This window comes from Lethenteron reissneri, chromosome 54 (genome assembly GCF_015708825.2).
Source record: "Lethenteron reissneri isolate LAM-NWPU_2019-01 chromosome 54, ASM1570882v1, whole genome shotgun sequence".
NCBI lineage: Eukaryota > Metazoa > Chordata > Hyperoartia > Petromyzontiformes > Petromyzontidae > Lethenteron > Lethenteron reissneri.
In genome coordinates this window covers 4,522,682-4,531,632 of record NC_083832.1, presented here as the reverse complement: position 1 = coordinate 4,531,632, position 8,951 = coordinate 4,522,682, and positions in this window count along the sequence as shown.

Here is an 8,951-nt window from a genome sequence, read left to right as displayed (position 1 = left end):
TCACATTTCTCAACCCCCCTCTCGTCACACATCGTCACAAATGTCTGCCCCCCCCCCTTTAGGTGCGTGACGTCATTTATGGACGGCCCCTTATCGTAGTAGCACAAGTCGCTACAAATGCTACGGGCCCCGCACTTTCAAGGGCGCCGCGCTAAACGCCTTCAAGCTTTAAATTCCGGTTCAGTGATTCTGCACTTGCTCGATTACTATAGTACTATACCGCCTTCAACTCTCACGAACGACCGGGTTGTTTAAGGTTAGCGATGTGTCGTATTATCTGGCTGTATAGCAAATGAAAAAATACAATTCCGTTACTGTGCAAGTAAAAAAAATGTGTGTTTTAATATTTACGTGTTTTCATTTTATTTATGGCCCCTTTATAACATCATAATGCTACGGGCCCCCCACTCACTTCATGCGGCACTGGCTGTGTGCGGAGCAGAGCGTGATGTGAGGTGGAAGGCATCTCCGGGATAGCTCTGCTATGTCCACTTCCGCGGGCTATTCTCGAGTAATCGCGGTGGGTCGCGCTGCTGCTGCTACTGCTGCTGCTGCGACTGCTGCTGCTACTGCTGCTACTGCTGCTGCTACTGCTGCTGCTGCGACTGCTGCTGCTGCTACTGCTGCTGCTACTGCTGCTACTGCTGCTGCTGCTACTGCTGCTGCTACTACTGCTGCTACTGCTGCTGCTACTGCTGCTACTGCTACTACTGCTGCTACTACTGCTGCTGCTGCTACTACTGCTGCTACTGCTGCTACTACTGCTACTGCTGCTACTGCTGCTGCTGCTACTGCTGCTGCTACTGCTACTGCTGATGCTACTGCTGCTGCTACTGCTGCTGCTACTGCTGCTACTGCTGCTGCTACTACTGCTACTGCTGCTGCTGCTACTGCTGCTACTGCTGCTGCTGCTGCTACTGCTGCTGCTACTGCTGCTGCTACTGCTGATGCTGCTACTGCTGCTACTACTGCTACTGCTGCTACTGCTGCTACTACTGCTGCTGCTACTGCTGCTGCTACTGCTGCTACTACTGCTACTACTGCTGCTGCTGCTACTGCTGCTGCTGCTACTGCTGCTACTGCTGCTGCTACTGCTGCTGCTGCTACTGCTGCTACTACTGCTACTGCTGCTACTGCTGCTGCTACTGCTGCTGCTGCGAGTTCCCGAATGGATGATTAGTATTCGCCTCTTGACAGTGTGACGCTGATTGCGCAATCGGGATAAGCACTGGGTGGCTGAGAAATTGCAATACAAAAGAAACATAATTAATACAATTAACATAATTTACGCAATTAACATGAACAAAAAAAATGAATGACAATAACACGATGAATGATGTCAATGTCCGTGTGGACGTTATCGTTGCGGGCATCGTAACCGAGACCTTACACGGCATTTCAATGATTGATGCGATGTAACCTTCAATCGACTGCTGGGGCAAGTGCTGCTCGCTTACAGCACTTGCCCCAACAGTCTGTTGAGGCTACACCGGGGGTGGGGACTTTGTCTTTTGGTTGGTTAGTGTCCAGTTCCAGTTGGGATATCATTCGCCAGATTCATTTCATCTCGTGGCCAGGAATCGAACTCGCGTCGTGAGCTGTGAGCGCTGTGAGCGCTCCTCTCCCCACTCCTCGGTTGTCGCTCGCGCCGTTTGTCGCTGGCCGTTTGGCGTCTTGCGGATGCGGGGACTGAGCTGGGAGATCGCGATTTCGATTTTATTTTTAAAAGAAAATCGCAGCGAGGAGCGAGGGGGGAGAGGGAGGGGAGCGGGGGGGAGGGGAGCGGGGGGAGGGAGAGGGGGAGATGCGAGGGGGGAGAGGGGAGCGGGGGGAGGGAGCGGGGGGAGGGGAGGGGAGCAAGGGGGGAGGGGGGAGGGGAAAGGGGAGCGGGGGGAGGGGAGAGGGGGAGGGGAGCGGGGGGAGAGCGGGGGGAGGGGAGAGGGGGGAGGGGAGAGGGGGAGGGGAGCGGGGGGAGGGGAGCGGGGGGAGGGAGGGGGGAGGGGAGAGGGGAGCAAGGGGGGAGGGGAGAGGGGAGAGGGGAGCAAGGGGGGAGGGGTGAGGGGAAAGGGGAGGGGGGGGAGGGGGGAGGGGGGGGGGAGCAAGGGGGGGAGGGGTGAGGGGAAAGGGAGCGGGGGGGGAGGGGAGAGGGGAGAGGGTGAGCAAGGGGGGAGGGGTGAGGGGAGAGGGGAGCAAGGGGGGAGGGGAGCGGGGGGAGCGGGGGGAGCGGGGGGAGGGGAGCAGCGAGAATCGATGACTCAGACGGCTCCCTCCCCCCTAGCCCCCCCCCCCACTATTTGTCGCATCCAAAGCGAACGCGTCCACGTGAATCTGATAGCCCGCGAGGTGAACCAGCAGCGCGCGTCTGTTGGGATCCAGATAAGACAACGACGCGACAGACGAGAGGGGAGGGGGGGGATACTCGCTCATCGCGGCTGCTGCTGCTCCCACCCCGCGAGCCCCCCAGACAACACGGCCCCCCCCGCCCCCCACTCCCACATCGACGATCCCATTCATCATCACCCCGTGGCCTGTGCTGCTGCCACCGTGGAACGTTCGCGGGCCACGTGCACAGTCGCGCGCACAGGTCGCGCGCACAGGCCGCGCGCACAGGCCGCGCGCACAGGCCGCGCGCACAGGACCGCGCGCACAGGTCGCGCGCACAGGCCGCGCGCACAGGTCGCGCGCACAAGTCGCGCGCCGCCGCCGGTCAAAGCCGCGGAGACAAAAGCTTCCCCGCAGCTCATTTATTCGTTTTGTTTGAGACAACAACAAACAACAACAACAATCAACAAACAACACCAAACAACAACATATCCCGGTTGCAGAGAGCAGCCCCCCGCGCCCAGGACCCCCCCCCCCCCCCCCGCCTCTTCCATCCCCCGAGGGTCCGCAACGCCATAGGGGACAGCAACAAACAGCACCGTTGTCGGTGTGTTAAGGTAACCGGCCAGCTGTAAACCGGGAATACGGAACGTTGGGTCAATGTTGGGTCAACGTTGGGTCAACGTTGGGTCAATGTTGGGTCAACGTTGGGTCAACATTGGGTCAACGTTTGGTCAACGTTGGATCAACGTAGGGTCAACATTGGGTCAACATTGGGTCAATGTTGGGTCAACATTGGGTCAACGTTGGGTAAACGTTGGGTCAACGTTGGGTCAATGTTGGGCCAACCACGTGCCAGATGAATAATGGCTACCATGCGTGGGTAACATTCATAATTATTCAATCGCGTTTGCAAATACGGCTGCTGTAATGTGGCACTACTCTTCTTGTGTTGATTATATTTCTCGGAGGTCTATTAACTCCGAGGTTAAGGGAAGAAGAAACAAGGTGGTTGCAAACAACCTTGGTGCAGCAGCGGCAAAAGTTCTGTCCCCTTTACCCGAATGTCCATACAGTCTCCGTCTATTTTATTGCCAATTTCGGGTAGATTATGCAATGACATAATCGAATGTATGTTTATTAACAACATGTAAGCGTTGGATTTTTTGCACGGGCAGCGTCAATATATCTGCACAGCTCAGATCCGTCAGCTGCATTGCGGACACAAATGTTTGCGGCATCTGTGGAGTTATTTTCGTAACTGCCGCCCCTTGTACGCGATCTCGTACATTTCGCCAATCTCTAGCTCTGCTCCATACACCTCTGACTTGATGAAGACTACATGAAGACGTTAAAGCCCACCCATCCACACACGAACCAATCCATCAACCCGCCTACCCACCCACCTATCTATTCATGTATCCACCCACCCATCCATCCACCAACCCACCCACCCACTTACCCACCCACCTACCTATTCATTAATCCTCCCACCCATCCATCCACCAACCCACCCACCTACCCACCAACCCACCTATTCATTCATCCTCCCACCCATCCATCCACCAACCCACCCACCCACCTACCCACCCACCTACCTATTCATTAATCCTCCCACCCATCCATTCACCAACCCACCCACCCACCTACCCACCAACCTACCTATTCATTAATCCTCCCACCCATCCATCCACCAACCCATCCATCCACCAACCCACCCACCCACCTACCTACCCACCCACCTATCTATTCATTCATCCTCCCACCCATCCATCCACCCACCTACCCACCCACACTCTCGATCTCACCCTCCAGGGTTTCGCCGCGGCAGAAGAGCGGTGACGCCACCGTTGTCCCTCGTAGAGCCGCTTGGTTGCTCTCTCAAAGGCGCTTCTTGGTGGACGCCGTGAGGCGGGGGGGGGCGGGGAGGTGAGGGGGGGCACTCGGCTCGGCACAGGATGCCCGGTGCCGGCTAAACGGCGCCGAGGAAGTGGGGACATGGCACCGGGGGCTGGGTGGGGGGGGGGGGGCTGTACCGCGGTGGCTGGGAGATGTTAACTACCTCGCCTGGTGTACAGGAGGTCGTGGGTTCGATCCAGACCCTGAAGATGTCTGCTGTAATATTTTGAGACTGCGTGTCTCTTTCTCTCGCTCTCTCTCCCCGTGGTCACGTGGATTTTTCTCCGGGTCCTCCAGTTTTTTCCCTCCACGTCGAGAATCAACGTCACGCGTTTCAGAATATTCGGCTGCTATAAATGTCCACGTGATGATGATGACGATGACGATCCGCCACTTCGTTGAGCCATCGTTTCTGACCGCCAGGTCGCTTCTGACAAAAGAGCGACATGGCTCAGAGGGGGCCTTGACTGGGTGAAATGAAAAACCGAATAGTCCACGGACACGGCCCCAGACAACACCACGACAGCCCGTGCCGACCTCGACACGAAGGTCGCCAACTCACCGGAAATCTTCTTGATTCTTTCGGTAAAGTAACGTAGAAGGGAAATAATAAAATAATAAAAAAATTAAACATTATAAAATTATTCTCACGACGTTTCGGCCACAACGCAAGCAGCCGTCCTCAGGTGAAGAACAGGTCTGTCGTAAAGACAGCGTCTGAATGAACACCACCAGGCTTGGCAGTGTATATTTAAGCTGGGTTGGAGGGGGGAAGGGGCGCCTTGACAAAGGAATTTGCATATCAAGAGGAATTTAGCACATTTATGGGAAATGCAGATATGGGATTAGTCACTACTTGTGGAATGCGTAAGAGGTGGGGGGGTGTTTCAAAGTCATATTATGCCCGTGCAGTATGCAGGATTAGCAGCATCAAAGGGGGGTAGTAGGGTTAGCAGTACCTGAGATCGCTGCCGGGTGGGTTCAGAGGTCAGAGCATGGAGCTGGCGTCGCCAGAGACGTCTGGGTTCGAATCTCGGGGTTGAAGCCAGCGGTGATTACGCTGAATTCACAGCAGAGGTCGCAACCGGGTACCCGATACCCGTACCCTACCCGATACCCGGCTACCCGTACCCAGCCGGGTACGGGTACGGGTAGCCGTTTGCGACCCTGGTGCGGCCGGGTACGGGTACGGGTAAGGAATCAAAACCCGTTTGCGACCTCTGGTTCACAGGCCTGGGGCTTTGATGGTCTCGACCCGCTCATCATTGACTCACGCAGAGACGTGTACTGTGTGCATGTGTGTGTGTTGAACTTCTTTCGCACCGTACGTAGCCAACCTTTCTAATCGGAGGTGCGGGGGAAAGACAACAAACTGAACACAAAAAATGAGTTCAAATAAATGAAGTGACGTATCATAACCATGATAATACTAATTTAATTTTATGTCGCGTCATTCATGCTAATTACATCCCACTACGCTGTGCACTAATTATATAGCAGCAAGTTAAACCCCTCACGAAAAAAATAATAATCAATAGATCATTGGCAGGAAAACAAACGGCACAAACACAAAAAAACACAATTATCACAACCGTATGTTATTTCAGGATCCACAGCCTTACACAGAAACTCATTAATTCATATAGGGACCCACAGACTCCAAGACTGAGTTGTGAATCAACTGGGTTCTCAAGTGCAGTGAGATTATGGTTTCTGTCCAGTCATCATTGACTGATAAAAAAATACCGTCAGAGTCACATAAAGACCCATAGCCTCAGCCCGTTCACCAACGACTAACACACACAATAGACACCTTAAATATGGGTCTGCGCTTTGAGCTCTGAGAATTACAAGCTCATAGAATAATAAATATCGAATTGACTTTCATGGGAAGGACAGCGCTCTGCCCCCTACTCGTGTGGACTCAGAGGCAGTTCTGTGATGTTCACTTCCACGCGCAAGTGACTTTCATAGCGAGTTCACCTGTTTTGTGAAAGTCTATGTTTTTTATTTTACTATTTTTAATCTACCAGGTAAGGCCCGCTGCGCTATTTAGCTATTTTTAAATCCTTTATATTAAGTTCGCCTGCTTGCTTGCGTGCTTGCTTGCTTACGACCGTGCAAATCTTTCGGTCGTTTTTTAACCCACTTCCCGTGATCCGATCGAGCTGACATTTTGCAGACAGACTCGTTGTGCGAGACAATTGATGTTCGTGAAAATAAATTTCCAAAAATTTACACTGTTTAGGGAAAACATTAAATATTTAATTACCAATTGCTTAATACTGGCAGACAATCATCTGACCCATAGGTGGCAGCCATCTCAAGCCAGAGGACGAGAGGACTCTAGCCGCCACGCATATACATACCAGGCGAGGTAGTTGACATCTCATAGCCACCGTGGTGCCCAGTTTCATGACAAACCGCCGATAGCACAAACCGGATAAGACCGGGGCAAAATTATAAAGTCCCCAAATAAACACCACACACACCCTTCACTGACCACACGACACCTTCACTTTGGTGTCATTTTTAAAACAATTCTAACGCTCCACAACTTCGCCGGATCAACTCTACATCCTAGCGCGGTAGTTGAATGACCAATGGTACAAGTTGCTTAAATCACCCTCCTCCCCTCCCACTGCTTCTGCAGCGTCAATGTGTTCACCACAGGCAGGCAGTCGAGCGGAAAGTTCGTTTGTGGTGGGATAAAGTGTGTGCATTCTCACCTCTTTCGACACGTCTGGCCCAGAAAGGAAGAGTAGGCCAAATACACACTCTGAAGGTTCTCACCCGTGCAGCTCCATCTTAGCAGAGATGCCTTTCTACCAGAAGTGGTATAAGCAAGCAATTGCAGGGCTGCACCTTTAACCTGTATATATACAGAATACAGTTTTTTTTATTAAAAGGGTCCACATGCTGTGGTGATTAGGGGAAATAGAATTTGGGCTGTAACCTAAAAAATACTTTTGGTGCCAATTTCAACATGGGCTGTTTGGCCCCTGTGATTCGGGATCCAGCCGTGGTTTCGCTTAACTGGCGTCTGACCCTTCCTTGACTTTGTTAAAATAATCCAGGGGAGTGGAGCTGATGCACACAGAGAGTTGTGACCCAGTGAATACAATCGTAATAATACCCGCTGCTGCTGCTGTTGTGTTTTGCTGGAGGGGGAAGGAAAGAGTGGATATATGTCTCCTCGGCTGCCTGCATACATCGAGATAGAAATGCCGAAATATTTCCTTCCGTTTGAACAAGAAAAACAATTTAGTGATTAATTCAATTCAACTTCACATTACTGTGTCTGTGTGTGTGTGTATGTAAGGGTGTGCTACCGCTGATGTGGTACAGGAGGATGTGGAGCTGAGTGGACTTGCCGATGACCGGTACCAGCGGTGTCAAGATCGGCGTCTGTGGAGGAGGCTCGTGAAGGACGCTACTGGGCAGTTGGAGGCAGTCGCACTCCAACAACAACGGAGGGCGGAGGAGCGACGCTCACAACAACGAGCGGAGCGCCGGGTGGATAAAGCACAGCAAGTTGGCAAAGTAGGGGCACAGGTGGTGCAATCAGCCAGTCATCTCGGTCATCTCAGTCAGTCGTCCCGTGGCACCTGGGTCTGCCCCGTGACCTCCTGCCAGCGGGCGTTCGACATTTCACGTGGCCTCAAGGTGCACATGGCCTGGCACAAGCGTCGTGGTGACGTCACCGCCACTTAGTGGCGAATGGATGTTGTTGTTGCTGCTACCGCTGTGCAATGGTTGTCACTCTGGACCTGCAGAGCTCGTTGGTTCGACCTCCCGGCGCAGCAGTGAAAACAATGGCCAGGATTCTTCAACCCCTCCCCCAGAATCGTGTACAAATAAGTAACATTTTAAAATACTTTTTAAAAAACACGCTTTAATTAAATGTACCGTACGAGTAATGGCAGAACTCCACGACTCTAGGAAGTGGCCCCGAAGCTTGCCACAACATAAGAGACCGTGGTGATCTACAGCCAACGTGAGTTGAGCGTGGACAATTAGACCCAAGCCGAAACATAACATGTAAAAAATAATGTTTTAAAAATACTTTTTTTTATATAAAATACAGTATTGTCATCAGTATGACATCAGTATACCAAGTTTGCAGTCGATGTCACATTGGGAAGTGGGTTAAAATTGAGTTACAAGATTTGAGGATACGACAACAACAACAGACAGAGTGAGTTAATAGCGTGTAAAATGGCATCGTACTCATCAGCCTTTGTGGATGATTGAAAACAAAAATAACTCATCAACAGTTCCTAAAGAACCGCAGTTGTGTTCCTCTTGTCTTCGTAGGTTACCATCAAATAAATATGAGCGAACGTGACCGCTTCCACCCACCCAGCGGCATAAATGGATACACATCGGTGGGTCGCGCGTGGTGGTGGTGGTGATGGGGAAAAGTATGGGTACCTCTTTCAAAATAGTTTGACCAGCGTATAGATTTTTACGCTAAATACCCTACAGAGAGGATCTCTTACACCAGTGGTTATCAACCGGGGGCACGTAGGAATGTCCAGGGGGTACGTGACGACAGGGGAGCCGTGGCGCAGGAGCTCAGAGTCATACTCATGAGAGTGGAGGAATCCGATGCGCTATGAAGCTCTTTTAAACAGATGTGTGGGCGGCCACGTGTAGCGTCGGTGGCAGGCGATGTCTTGGCCGACCCCTGCCTCAACCCTTCTCCCCATTCCACTCACACCGACCAA